The sequence below is a fragment of the Protopterus annectens genome, chromosome 1.part1, assembly GCF_019279795.1.
Source record: "Protopterus annectens isolate FY-2018-M chromosome 1.part1, PAN1.0, whole genome shotgun sequence".
Taxonomy (NCBI): Eukaryota; Metazoa; Chordata; order Ceratodontiformes; family Protopteridae; genus Protopterus; species Protopterus annectens.
Window position 1 is genome coordinate 801,861,842 of NC_056726.1, and position 14,361 is coordinate 801,876,202.

Genomic DNA, 14,361 nt, shown 5'->3' on the forward strand with positions numbered 1-14,361 from the left:
TAGGGATTAATGCCCAGCTTAGTAAGTTTATCTATGATTCCAGAGTGGGAGATGGTGTTGAAGGCCTTGGCAAGGTCCAGATAGGCTGTGTGGACCACCTTATCCTTGTCCATGGCTCTGGAGACTGATTTGAAGAAGTCAATCAGGTTCAGAAGACAAGATTGGCTCTTCACGAACCCAAACTGCATGAGGTACAGTGTTTGAAGGTTGCCATAACTTGTAACATAATAGCCTACTTATGACTGTTGGATATCATCCAAGTTATCACAGTGATGTCAAAGCTTATTGTGCAATCAACTTACTACTGTATGGTGCAGCTATATTAGTACAGTATCAATACTGATGTCCCTTTTGTCACCCATTTATGTGTGCCATTGTCCAGACGTACTGCTATAACAGGTTGAGAAGTATGATTGAGTAGCAAGACTGTAAATACAGTGTGCCATACTAACATAGTGCAGAAATGTATACCAGATATCCCCTGAGCACATGTATGTATGCGTATGTTCATCTGGAAGGCAGAAAACTAATCACATGGGTTTCGAGCAGTCAGGTACATAGGTTGTGCATGTTGAACATGTGTGTAATATCATTGTCAGTGCATGCAACAGACATAAATGTGCATACCTACTGGTTGTTGCATTGCTTTGACACTGATATGGGTACTAGAGTAGGCATGATTATCAGGTATTACTTGGAGAAGTGTCCAACTTTGTTATGAGCCTCTGTCTATGCCTACCACTAACAGCTATATCAACACCTATATACAGTGGATATCGCAAGTGTACACACCCCTGTTGGAATGCAAGGTTTGTGTACTGTATGACAATGAGACCACAAAAAATAATTTCATAATATTTCTCATCTTGAATGTGACCCCTAACCTGTACAATTCCATTGAAAAACACTCAAAGGTGTTTCTAGGAAGGTGAGCAACTATTGCCAAGTGAAGATGTGCCATGATGTTAGAGTCCAAACCAAGACAAAGAAATGCTGTAACCATCTCAAAAGGTACATACACAACATATCAGTTTAAGGGTGTGCACACTCATTCAACTGGCTTAGTGTACTGATTATTATTTCCATATGTTTTCGTAGACCAGATTATTATGTTTTCAATTGAATTGTACAGGCTATAGGTCACATTAAAGGTGGGAATTGTTTTGAAATGAGTTATTGTGGTGTCATGTTTCAAGTGTACAAATACCAGGCATTGTAACAGGGGTGTGTACCCTCTGTATCCACTGTAGCTATATGGACTCAGCAGTATGTGATCTGTATAACCAGCCTCTACCAAGGTTGAGTAATCCCCTTTGGTGACAGTAGCAATACACAAACCACATAATAGGTTGCTATATTGGCTGTACAAGGACACATAGGTGCAGGCAACAACTTGGAAGCAAGTCCACCTCTATCTGAGCAAGCATGTAAGTTTACAGGTTACTTCCTGTAAGGCTGACTATGGTAACAAATCAGACATATCCACACTACCAAGGACAATTGCAACAGTGTCTCCACATATGTTGTCAGTCTCAGAGGAAACAACACAATTCACCCTGTACTGGGGTAAAGAACACCTCATACACACATGGCATCAATATAGGCAACCTACATCGGACAGGCTAGGTGGGAACATTGCTACCCTGTCCACTCCAGTTGTATAGGGGGATATGCACATCAACCACACTCCTCCCCTCAGCAATGGTGAGCATGTACATATTGCCTACTGATGGCAACAGCGGCAAATCTCCTTGGGGCATTATAACATCACTGTCTGCCTCCTACATGAACTCAGGCATGTGCTCACAGCTCCATCACACACCACAGTCAAACACAGACCTGCCACCATCCACACACCATCCACATGGAAGATGGCCACTGTCGGCCCTCTACAACGCTCTACACAGAAATGAATGAAAAATAGAGGATGCAATTAAGTGTCCAACAGTGGGGGGAATAAGACAGCTCAGGGCCAGGAGTGTAATGCAAGCTGCTACAGCCATGATAGATTGGAGGGTTATGGTGTAGTTTGGATTATTTGCAAGTAATATCCACTGTTGATGTGCAATTTGACAACCGTATGAGGTCCTGTGACCTTTTTCCTGTTTATGTCTTCCATGTAACATACAGAGGGCTCACCTACCAACAGTCTCTGCTGGGGAAACTGACATCATCACCCAATATGTGATTGAACATTATGCCCTGTTATTTGGATGGAGAGCAGAAAATGTGCGGGAGAGGACTGCACTGTGGAACAATCTAGTCCACAGGTAAATGATGCCGGCTTGCACAGCAGACCTTATGAGCAGGTTCAGCATCAGGCCACCGACCTCATCCGCCATGCCCATTAATGAGTTGCTGCTGTAGCGAGGGACCGACTAGCCACAGGTGGGGGCCCAGCCATCCAGCCCCCACTAACACCCACTGAGGAGCTACTTGCCAACCTTGAGGCACCCGCCCAACACACAAGCCATGAAGTCGAGGAAAGCATTGTGGCGGTGGGTTGCACACACACACTGGACGAGGAGCATGCAGGTAAAGGCCCATTGGGGATTAGTACACTAATGTATCACACATACATCTATCTGTATTGTATCTACATTCATGTGCCAGGTTGATTGCAGTTGTGGATGGGGTTTTCTAATGCACAGAGGTGCACATCTATGGTGAGGACAGAACATTGTGTATTATTGGGTTAGTACTGTAAATGTGCAGACATGCTGCATCCATCCCGTTCCAAGGCCACATGTGAGTCTGCTGACAATAATTCCCTCTCCCAACTACCTAGGACTCTCTGGTCTGCATATGAGACAGCAAACTGAAGCTGGTGAGTATGACATTATTCTGTTGTTGCCTGGCAATACCCCAGGCATGTGAAGGGCATGCAATTTACCATGCACACAACTATCAGTAATAGCTATATTGCTTTATGTAATAGCTATATTGTTTTATGTGCATGTTCACTTGTGGTGGGGTTAACTTCATTGCATCACAGTGGTCACCACTGGGGCCTATCGGACGTGAATTCAACATTCCTGTAGCATACCTCACAACTTGTCAGTGCCAAGATGTCTGGACAGAGGCCAGAAAAATGGGCTGGACAAACAGCCTAAGGTAGGGACATGTGTGACACATTAGTGGTATACAGTGGACATAAATTGTGTACACACCCCGTTAATATGCAAGGTGCTCCTGTTACATACAAATTAGGACCACAATATGTCAGTTGGGTCTATGTCATATGATCGAATTGCACAAATTGCAAATGCTCATAATATCAAATATATTGGACCTCAAACTTCCTATTGTGGGGGGCATTGCCCCCCCCCCTGCTAAATATATATTCCAACTCTGAGATCGCACTACAATGAGGAAAGGGCAAATATCCCATTCTTCACTGTACCGCAATCTCAGAAAAAGCTCTTCAAGGTCCAGTTGCCAGTAGGGAGGTTAGAAGTCCTGCCTATCTAGTTATTGATACTATAGTGCCGTACAGTTAGAGGACACACCACAGAGCTCATACATTTCCACCTCGTCCAAAGGTACTTTTAAGGTGGATGACATCAACAGGACTACTAAATTGGAGTGAGGGGAAGTGTAAAGGGTAGTACACAGGTCAAACATGGTGTAACCCACACACTACATGATTCTTATACAAACACACACATCCAAACAGTTACCAGTAGGGAGATTAGATCTCCTGCATATCTAGTTATTGCTACTATAGGGCTACACAGTTATCAGACATGCCATAGAGCTTATAGAGTTTCACTTACTCCAAAGGTGCTTCTAAGTTGGATGACATCAACTACACAAGTCAAAAATGATAGAAGCCAGACAGTACATGATTCACACACACACACACACACACACACACACACACACACACACACACACACACACACACACACACACACACACACACACACACACACACACACACTTCTGCCTATCTAGTTATGTCTACTATAGTGCTATGCAGTTACCACACACACTACAGTGCTTACTGAACTTTCAAATGGCCAAAGCTGCTGATAACTGCACAGCTGAGGTAAAGTATTACAGGTGGCAGAAAGTCCCACCCTTACATCATGCTAGTTCAGCACTTCACCAGGTTATTGTATCAAGAAGTGTGGCACACCTGGGAGCTGTCAGCAGTACTTGTTCATCACAGAAGTAGCTCCAGTACTTACTAGTTATGTCCACCCCTCCTGGCATGATTAAAGGGCAGTGTTTCTGTGCTTTCACCCATTAACCTGGTGCACTTGTCCATTCTGAGGTGCTGTTGCAACTGCCTCATGTACAAAGACAAGTCACCCATCTAAACTCCAAACACTCAGACCTGTGAGAGTTACCCATATATCACCCAATGTGGACATATGCACTCTCTATCAAAGAGTGGCCTAGCAGGTCAAGATGATAAGATCCACACCTGCAACACACCATGTGGAAAACATAGCTCACCATGACACCCATTTTGACAGCCATGACATACATTGAAAAGCCACATACCCACCTTCACAGAGGCACTCAATGGACATTTACCCAAACAGCACAGACCAGCAAGACAGACACCCACTCAGAAACCACAACATGGCACATGCCAAGGGACACATATTTAACCTACGCAGTGTGCCCCTCAACCTAAGCTCCTTGCACAATACAGTGATAATGGGTAACTCAATAATGAAGCACACACATATCTCACTTAGTGAGTGGGATATGTCTGTGCCTCAGTACTGAGGCACATATGTATTCCACTCACTTAGTTGAATATGGAGTAGGTAACAGCCAAATATCTATCACATGCCAGCATCCGACACATGACACAGCCAGGCATGGCACTCCACAACAACTATGAATATCACTCTGTATCCATGTGGATGTGAATGACTTGGGACACACCTCCCTGGACTACATGACAAGAGACATGGTTGAACTCTCTGATTTTGTGGTCCAGGCAGGTGTGACAGTAGCCCTGAGCAGTGTAGCGCCATCACCCAGAATGATGCTGTGGTACCATCAACAGATGATTGACTGCAACTTTGGCTTATGTATTTTGTGTCATTCTCAGGGGATCCTGTACCTCTCTGCTTGGGATGACATGATTGACAGAACCCAATGACTTGCCACAGATGTCCTACATCTGTCAGCGCTGGGTTTCCAGGTACTGGCAAAATGTCTTGCCACCCCTATGATGCCTTATTTGGCAGTGTTCCTAATGTTATTACCACCATAACAGCTAGACATGTATGTAATCTGAGGTTCATGCTGCTCTACAGTAGACATATAACTGTCAGGATGCAGTCACTGAAAGCACTCAGAGTGGAGGACATTGACATGTCTGCTGTAATGGAGAGGTGGTTCACAGCAGCAGACAGCAGGCCTGCAGTATCAGGCTATAACACATTCCACAGCTGTCACAGTATCAGGCTATAACGCATTCCACAGCTGTCAGGCCCCCAAACATGGACCACACCACATCTCCACAGGTGGTGTTGTCTCCATATTCATTATGGATAGGAACACCTCCAGATTAGTATCCCAGCATAATGCATTGGGAATACTTCTGGTATAATTGCCTTAGGGTAATAGTGCGAATCCAGACCATAGCCTGCCATGGGTCCATATCTATGTCCCTAGACTGTCAATGCACATTCCTCAACACCCTGCCATCTATGATAGTCCAATGAAACACTGACATAGTATGAGACTTCAACTATCCCTCCATCACCTGGGCAAAGTAGCTAAGCACCAATACAGTGGCCCAACACTTACTGGGATTCATAATTTCCAATGCTGTGGACCGGCTTATACTGATCCCCCTGGTAGAGGATGCAACAACCCTGACCTGTGTTGACTACTTAACTATGGGACTGTTGCTCATCCACAGTTGTCAATCCCTGCATGGTGAGATCCACACAGGCTGTAATCAACATGGAACTCAACATGTCAGTCACACCCCCCCACAAAGGTGACCACCTTGCATAACTTCTCCAAAGCTGACTTTGCAGCCGTGAAAACAGGAGTGGATGACTCCACTGCAACCATGGAAATGGAAAATAGCTTCATGACTGTCGAATCATACACATATGCACTGTACAAACAGGTACATGAATGCATGGTACTAGCCAGAGCCAACAGAACTCAGACACTGTCCTCCAAACACTGGGAGACAATGTGATGGTCCTCTGCCATTACTAAAGTGTACAACAGAAGAACACTGTTGCAGAGAAAGGTAGTGTCCCATGACTATTGAACTCCCTTAGCCTAAACACAACTTGCGATCCCACACGGAATCCCCTACAGGCATCTATGAAGGCAGACGTGCATCAGACACCGACAACAACCACAACAGCCTTTGATAGTTCCATCAACAACCTCCACAGCATTAAACACAAGTGCTGTGACTTACTGCACAATGCTAATACCTATCCTGAGACAACAGATATTGGCCACAGTCTTGGCAACACATTCAGTGCCAGCTTTACTCCTCTCTCTCCCCACAAGTGAAGTGCTGAGTGAATACATACTGTATCCTGTTGTAGGTGTCGGTGTGTCACCAGGATGTGGCCCTGCAGCAAGACCAAGGGTGTAACACATCCACCATGTCTTAGGCAGGGTACCGCTGTATCTGCATGGATTTCCCAGGTCTGTAACACAGTGATTGCATATACCTCATAGATTATAGGGCTGAGGTGGTTTACTATCATTATCTCAAAAAAAAAAGTTTACTTATTAGCGAAGTGTTTTGCCGAAAGTACACAATAAAGAATGTCCCTAATTTCAAAAAACAGCTATTAATGCCAAAAATGTCAATGACGACATTTTTGGCATTTAACAGCAATCCCACCCTTCCCTTAACTCCCTAACTATCTAAACTATAATCCCGTTTATGCAGGTTGGCAAGCCCCCCTGCACCCCTATACACCCCCAACTTAATATTCCAACTCCGAGATTGCACTACAGTGAGGGAAGGGATGTATTTCCCTAACTGTACTGTACTGCAGTCCCTTTACATGAGCAAACGTTATATTTGTGAATGTACAGTCCATTCTCAAACATAACGTTCGCTCATGTAACCTGCGCACATATGAAGTATTCGAACTTTTGTTGGCATGGCGGAATTTTAATGGCAAACCGGCTGAGGGTTGTACATAGGTATATGTTGATTTACAACATCTGTTGTAGAGTGGAGAATGGTATGTGTTGTGGTTTGGACACACCACCAATTGCTAATAACCACAGCCACAGGGGTTATTCATCAACCAATCACAATGTGATTACTATTCACACACACTTGCCAGTACTGAGATCCATAGGTTCATATAGGTTCATTGCTTCACAGGTGTGCAGTAGGTGAATGGGCCTGAAGGCTTTACAAGACTAGCCCAAGGGAATAGCCTGACATCAGGCCACATGATAATAGTCCCCAGTGTGGCTCAGGAGTATAGTCACTGGAGTGGTCCCCAGGGGGTGGGCATTGTATTCCCCATCCACTCATCCAAATTTCTATTGTGGGTGGCCAGTGATGTGCACTGCTTCACATGCATGTGATTCATATTCCACAACATGGACAGTGTCTGGGTTGTGCACCTCTCCCACAAGCATGTCCTTTGAAGTGTTTGTGTGCTTGAGGTCTCTGGGGCAGGACTATATTGAAACAACGAAAGTTACAAAGTATGAACGCTCAGATGAGCGAAAATGCCCCAACTCAAAAATGATATTGTGGGGGACTGCTCCCCCCACACACCCCGCTAAATATATATTCCAACTCTGAGATCACACTACAGTGAAGAAAGGCAAATATTCCGATTTTCACTGTACTGCGAAAAAAAAATGACCTTCGATTTGTGGCATTTCCGCTCATCTGAGCGTTCACACTTTGTAACTTTCATTGTTTCAATATGTAACCCTCTGGGGCATGTTGTCTGAAGAGATTGGTATCTTCAGATGTAGCATTCCGGACCTAGTTTGGTGAGACATGTAACTGAGGTAGTGATTGCACCTACATAGACAGTATGATACGGGGATTCATTCGAGTTATTGAGTCTGCCATACAGAGCATGTGTATAAGGCATGGTATTCTGTTTGTGGGGTACATTTGCAGACTCTACAGTTGTTGCAGGTATCCAGTGAGGAACATGTCAAAAGGGCCATTGTACACATTGATTGGGTTACTGAGGGGATGGTACAGGGTGACCATGTCCTTTTACTTGCTGGATAACGCACACTTAGTCAGGAGATCTAACACATCAAAGTACTTTCTGATATCAGTGGCACTGTTGTGGTCAACAAGCAGCTGACTGTCAACCTGAGTTCCCCGTTCTGTTATAACAACATCACTGTTCAGTGGACTACCACCAATGTATTACTTCATGTGAGCCATAGTGTTTAAAAAGGTAATGGAAGCACATCTATTGGCAGTGAGGTAATGTCCAGGGTTCTGACAACAGTCATAGATGTCAAGTGGCCTTTGTGCATGATGTCAACATCACATGGATTGGGAAAGCTACCACCCACCTTACTGTTGTATGCAAACATTTTCAGCCAGGGTGCCTTATAGATCCCGAACATGAGAGGACATGGGTCCGTACCCTGTGTGACACCAGTCATGTCTGGTCATCGGTTTGACATGGAGTCTACTGCAATCATACTGTGGGTATTATCTGTGAGGCAGTTTGCAGGAGAACTACTGATATAGTGGTTGATGCCTAGCCAAGTGTGTTTGTATGATTCCTGGGTGGAGAGTGAGCTCTGAGTATTAGAAGGGCTGCCTATATTGTTAACTGTTCCATACTGTTACATAGTCATTGCACATGGCACTACACATTTAGGGCTGTGGATTGTCTACACCAACCTCTATGGTGTTTGACAACTGTTGGCCTTGTAATGTGGACATTGGGACATATACTAGGTCATCAATATAATAATTTAGCAAAACCTTCCCCTCAGTGGATCCTGTTATTACACAATCACACCAACACCCACACAGGATACTGATGACAGACAGAGACACACACATGCCAGTACTGAGTTTTGAACCCCTACCTATCTATGTATTGCTACTATAGTGTTATGCATTTATCACATGCACCATGGAGCTTATAGAATGGATGTTGTCCCAAGGTACTTTTAAGGTGAGGAACATCACCAGCCCTTGTAAATACTGGCATTGGGTGATGTAGTGGGTGAGAGATTTCATAAAATACTTTACCCTACACACACATTTACATTTGCCAGGAGTGAGTTTTGAACCTCTATCTAATGATGTTTTCAGACCTTTATGTTACGCATTTACCACACACCCCACTGACCTTACATGATTTAGGGTTGTCATCAGGTACTTCTAAGGTGAATGATATCTGCAGGACTGCTAAAGTAGTGCATGGAGAAGTGTACTGCGTGTAAATGGGGCCAAAATCATTAAGGTATGAACACGTATATATAGATATATATACATAAATGCTTGCCAGGAATGAATGGAGCTTATAGGTAGAACAGTGTCCAAACATACCTCTAAGGTGAGTGACAGCAGCCATTGTAAAGTATTACACTTTGACATGTACTGGCTGTGTATGGACACAAAATACTTCAACCTTTAGCTGTACACACAAACACAGACACACTTTTATAATTGCTGGTACTGAGATTAGAACTCCTACCTAAGTAGTGTTTTGTACTACAGTATCACACACATATCATGAGCGCCACAGAGCTTATATGTTGGGCAGCTGTCCAAAGGTATCTTTGAAGGTGAGTGACATCAGCAGCAGTGCTAAAGAAGGGGTAAGGGAAGCATAGTGAGTGTGAATGGCCTAAAAATCATGTCTCGACAAAGACACACATTCTCTCACACAAACACCCACTTTTTTACAGTTGCCGGGATGGGGATTACAACTCCTACCTAGCTAGTGTGCTACACTATAGGGGTCTATATTAGATGCACAAATGCTTAAATGTTCAAATCTCTAAAGGTTGACCTTTAGAGGTCGAACAGTTAAGCATTCGAATTTCTACAAAAATTTAAAAAAAATTCACAACTCAAAAAAAATAAAGGGTTTAAGAAGGGGGCAAGCCCCCTGCACTCCCCATACCCCCTACTTTAATATACCAACTCCGAGATCGCACTACAGTGTAGGGAATGGGAAATTTCCCATTTCTGCACTGTAGTTTACTGAAGTGCGGTCTCGGAGTTGGTATATTTAAGCAGCGGGGGTGTGGGGACACAGCCCCACATGTAGGGGGTGCAGGGGGCTTGCCCCCCTTATTAAACCCTTTCCTTGTATTTTATTTTAAATTTAGTTTCTTACAACTTTGAACGTTTGACTGTTTGATCTGTAAAGGTCGCCTTTACAGATTCGACCATATAAGCATTCATCGTCATAATATAGACCCCACTATAGTATTACACAGTTATCGCAAGCACCACAGAGCTTATATGTTGGAGAGTTGTCCAAAAGTACTTTGAAGGTGAGTGACATCACCAGCAGTGCTAAAGGAGGGTTAAGGGAAGTGTAGTGAATGGCCTCAAACTCATTCATCTAGAAACACACACACTCACACATAACTTTACATTTGACAAGACTGCGATTACAACTGCTACATGGATACTTATTTGCACTATATTGTTACACTGTTATCACATGCACCACTGAGACTATAGGGCCGAGGGCTAACAAAAGGAATTTCTACAGTGAATGAAATCAGCACATCATGTGATATAGGCCAATGGGATGTGTACTGGGTGGGAAAGGTCTCATAATGGGATTCTCTTTGTCTCTGACTTCCCCATGTCTCTGTGTGTGTATGTTTGACATATTATAATATGGTGGCCTTAGATATGTGTGAGTTTTCCTAACCAGTGTGTGTGTGTGTGTGTGTGTGTGTGTGTGTGTGTGTGTGTGTGTGTGTGTGTGTGAGTGTGCGTGTCTGTCTGTGTGTGTGTGAAGTATCAATGGTGTACAATTTGGTGTGTGTGCACAGACATCTGCGAATAACAGATATCTATAGTCCACTGTGTTGACAGACATAGGCTTCATTTCTCTAAGTGTAGGAGCATGCCCAGTATGACCTTCTATATTGCATGTGTGCATCCATTCCAGGGAGAGTTGGACTCAATTTCAGGGTTTTATGTGCTACAGCTACACCTAGAAACCTGTTTCTGCAGGATATCTGTAGATAGGTTGCCAATATGGAGACACAATGGGCGTAACATACGGGGGATGCTGTAACATTTGCTGTCTGTGCTGTGTGTGTAACATGGTTGGCTGTAGCATAGATTTTCTGACATATGTACTATTTTACACTGTGATGTATTATGTCATCAACTACTGACAGATATCATTCTTTGCTCACAGTTATTTACCAGGGAAATACAGGATGAATGAAGCTGAGACCAATATTTTGAGGTATACAGACTACACATTTTGGCACACTCCTGCCACTGTGGAGGGGTAGCTACAGACAATAGACTGCTGGTTCTGTGTAAATGGTCCAGCACCTTGGTAGTATGCTGGCTGGGGATCCCCTTCTTGTGCTTTTCTCATCTTAACAGAATGGCCATATCCTGCTGGGCCATACCTCTCAGCGGTACAGATACACCCAGGTTATCCTGAGGCAGGACTCGTATATCTGGTCTGTTTACCTTTACATTGTGGTTTACAAGCAGTTTTGTGGTTATTCATTCATGGGGTTGCCATCATGGGGTAGTATGGCTGACAGAGTTTCAGACTTCACACACTCCATGACATCCATGCTTCTACACTCCCCCTCTGTTATTCTCTCCTCTTCCTAACATTATGAAAGCAATATATCTGAGGTATCCCTATAGTTGGTTATTTATCCCAGTAGTATTTATGGCCTGGTCCACAGTTCTTGCAGTAGGACATGAAGAGGCATGCTACTGGCATTTGTCAGCATAGCCTTGCATTTGTTTTCTGTTTACTGTGTTAGGTTGTTAGTTTAGGACCCCCTGACATTCTGTACATTGGTACTATGGGTGAGGCATTTGCCTTTGCCAGAGGACTGTAGACCATTTGAGAGTGCTGCAGGCCATCTGTAGCAGGCCAGTGCATTCTGTCACTCATACGTTCCCAGGCTGCAAGCCAGTAGATTACCCTGGGGTGACAGTGGTAAGTGGTTGAGCTGTTTCTGTCAATCCTTCCTGTTCACACTGATCCACGAGTCTAGATGTGGTCAGGTTGCTGCTTAGAGCTAGGCACACACCTGCATGGGACACCTATTCAGCATGCAGCATCATGTATATATTCCCATACAGAGATGGGTTCATGCTGTACTCATTCCCTATAGCAAGGATATGACCTGTGATAAACCTGTGGCTGATGGTGGGGTGAGCTGGGTACGTGTGTGATATGGAAGCTACTGGCACCTGACTCACAGATATACCTGGACATTCCCCGTATGCTGGCTTGTTTGTGGACATGGGCAGCCTGTCATTACTTTATAATTGTGCCTTTTGTGGTCTGCCAGTTATTGGCCAGACTACCTGTATTCCATACCTGAGGGACAACTAATGTGATGCTAACCTCTATGTATAATTCCAAAGTTGTGTGCAGTTGACAGTTATTTTATATGCACTCTGTGTAGGTTACTTCCACCTGTGTACGGTTTCTATGCATGGGCCCCCATTCATGGCATGTCTAGCTTTCTGACAGTGACAGATATTGACATCTGGACAGTGAGTATGTACAACTGCTGACATGGGTGTAGCTGGGAAGCAGTGTGGTCGGTACTGCAGTTGTTGGAACATGGCCCTGTCAACCACTGTACTGTACCTAGACCACTGGGACACAACCATCCAGGCCCACATGCTGACCACTTCCAGGCAATATTAAACACACAACAAACTTACCACACTGATCCCTGCATATTGTACACATACAGCAATGTAGATTGGGACAGCTCTGGCAGTCTGTGCTCCAGTGATATTACTCCTCAAGCTTACATGTTACTGCATTTCTACATGGGATTGTGGGGGGGGGGTACACACCTGCAGACTTTAAACATTTGCAATGACTGTACTGGTATTTTGGTTACTTTGTGGCTTCCATTTCATATTGTATTGTGACCTATCATGCAGAAAGGAGGCATATCAGTAGAGTGCAAGTTAGATTTTAATGGTATAAATTTCTGTTTCAAACTTCTTACCCTACAGAACTAAACTGCAACTGTTAGACCTGTTGTAGTATGCCTGTGTAGGTCTGGAGGGGGGCTGTTCACCATTGCCATCATTTGGGGGTCTTAGCCCAGCCTTTATTTATAGTCATCTACACCTGTCCTGCCGGATGAGGCTGGTGGTGGGTATGTGACCCTCATTGACATCCATGTGTGTGACCTATTGACATCCACAGTTATATGGGCCATCACATGTACTGCGGTGGGCATATGGAGAGTTGTATGAAAGGATGGACACTAAGGAGGGAGAAACAGAGGGACTGAGCTAGGAAAGATGTGCAGCAGGTAAGGGTAATAAAGGATAATGAGGGAAATGTACTCACAAGTGAGGAGAGTGTGTTGAACAGATGGAAATAGTACTTTGAGGGTCTGATGAATGAAGATAATGAGAGAGAGAGAGAGAAGGTTGGATGATGTGGGGATAGTGAATCAGGAAGTGCAACAGATTAGCAAGGAGGAAGTAAAGATAGCAATGAAGAGGATGAAGAATGGAAAGGCTGTTGGTCCAGATGACATACCTGTGGAAGCTTGGAGGTTTTTAGGAGAAATGGCAGTGGAATTTTTAACCAGATTATTTAATGAAATCTTGGAAAGTGAGAGGATGCCAGAGGAGTGGAGAAAAAGTGTTTTGGTACCGATTTTTAAGAATAAGGATGATGTGCAGAGCTGTAGTAACTACAGAGGGATAACACTGATCAGTCACAGCATGAAATTATGGGAAAGAGTAGTAGAAGCTAGGTTAAGAAGGGAAGTGATAATTAGTGATTAGCAGTATGGTTTTATGCCAGGAAAGAGCACTACAGATGTGATGTTTGCTCTGAGAGTGTTGATGGAAAAGTACAGAGAAGGTCAGAAGGAGTTGCATTGTGTCTTTGTGGACTTAGAGAAAGCATATGATAGGGTGCCTAGAGAGGAGTTGTGGTATTGTATGAGGAAGTCGGGAGTGGCAGAGAAGTATGTAAGAGTGGTACAGGATATGTACAAGGGTAGTGTGACAGCGGTGAGATCTGCAGTGGGAGTGACAGATGTGTTTAAGGTGGAGGTGGGATTACATCAAGGATCAGCTCTGAGCCCTTTCTTATTTGCAGTGGTGATGGACAGGTTGACAGACTAGATCAGACAGGAGTCCCCATGGACTATGATGTTTGCAGATAACATTGTGAT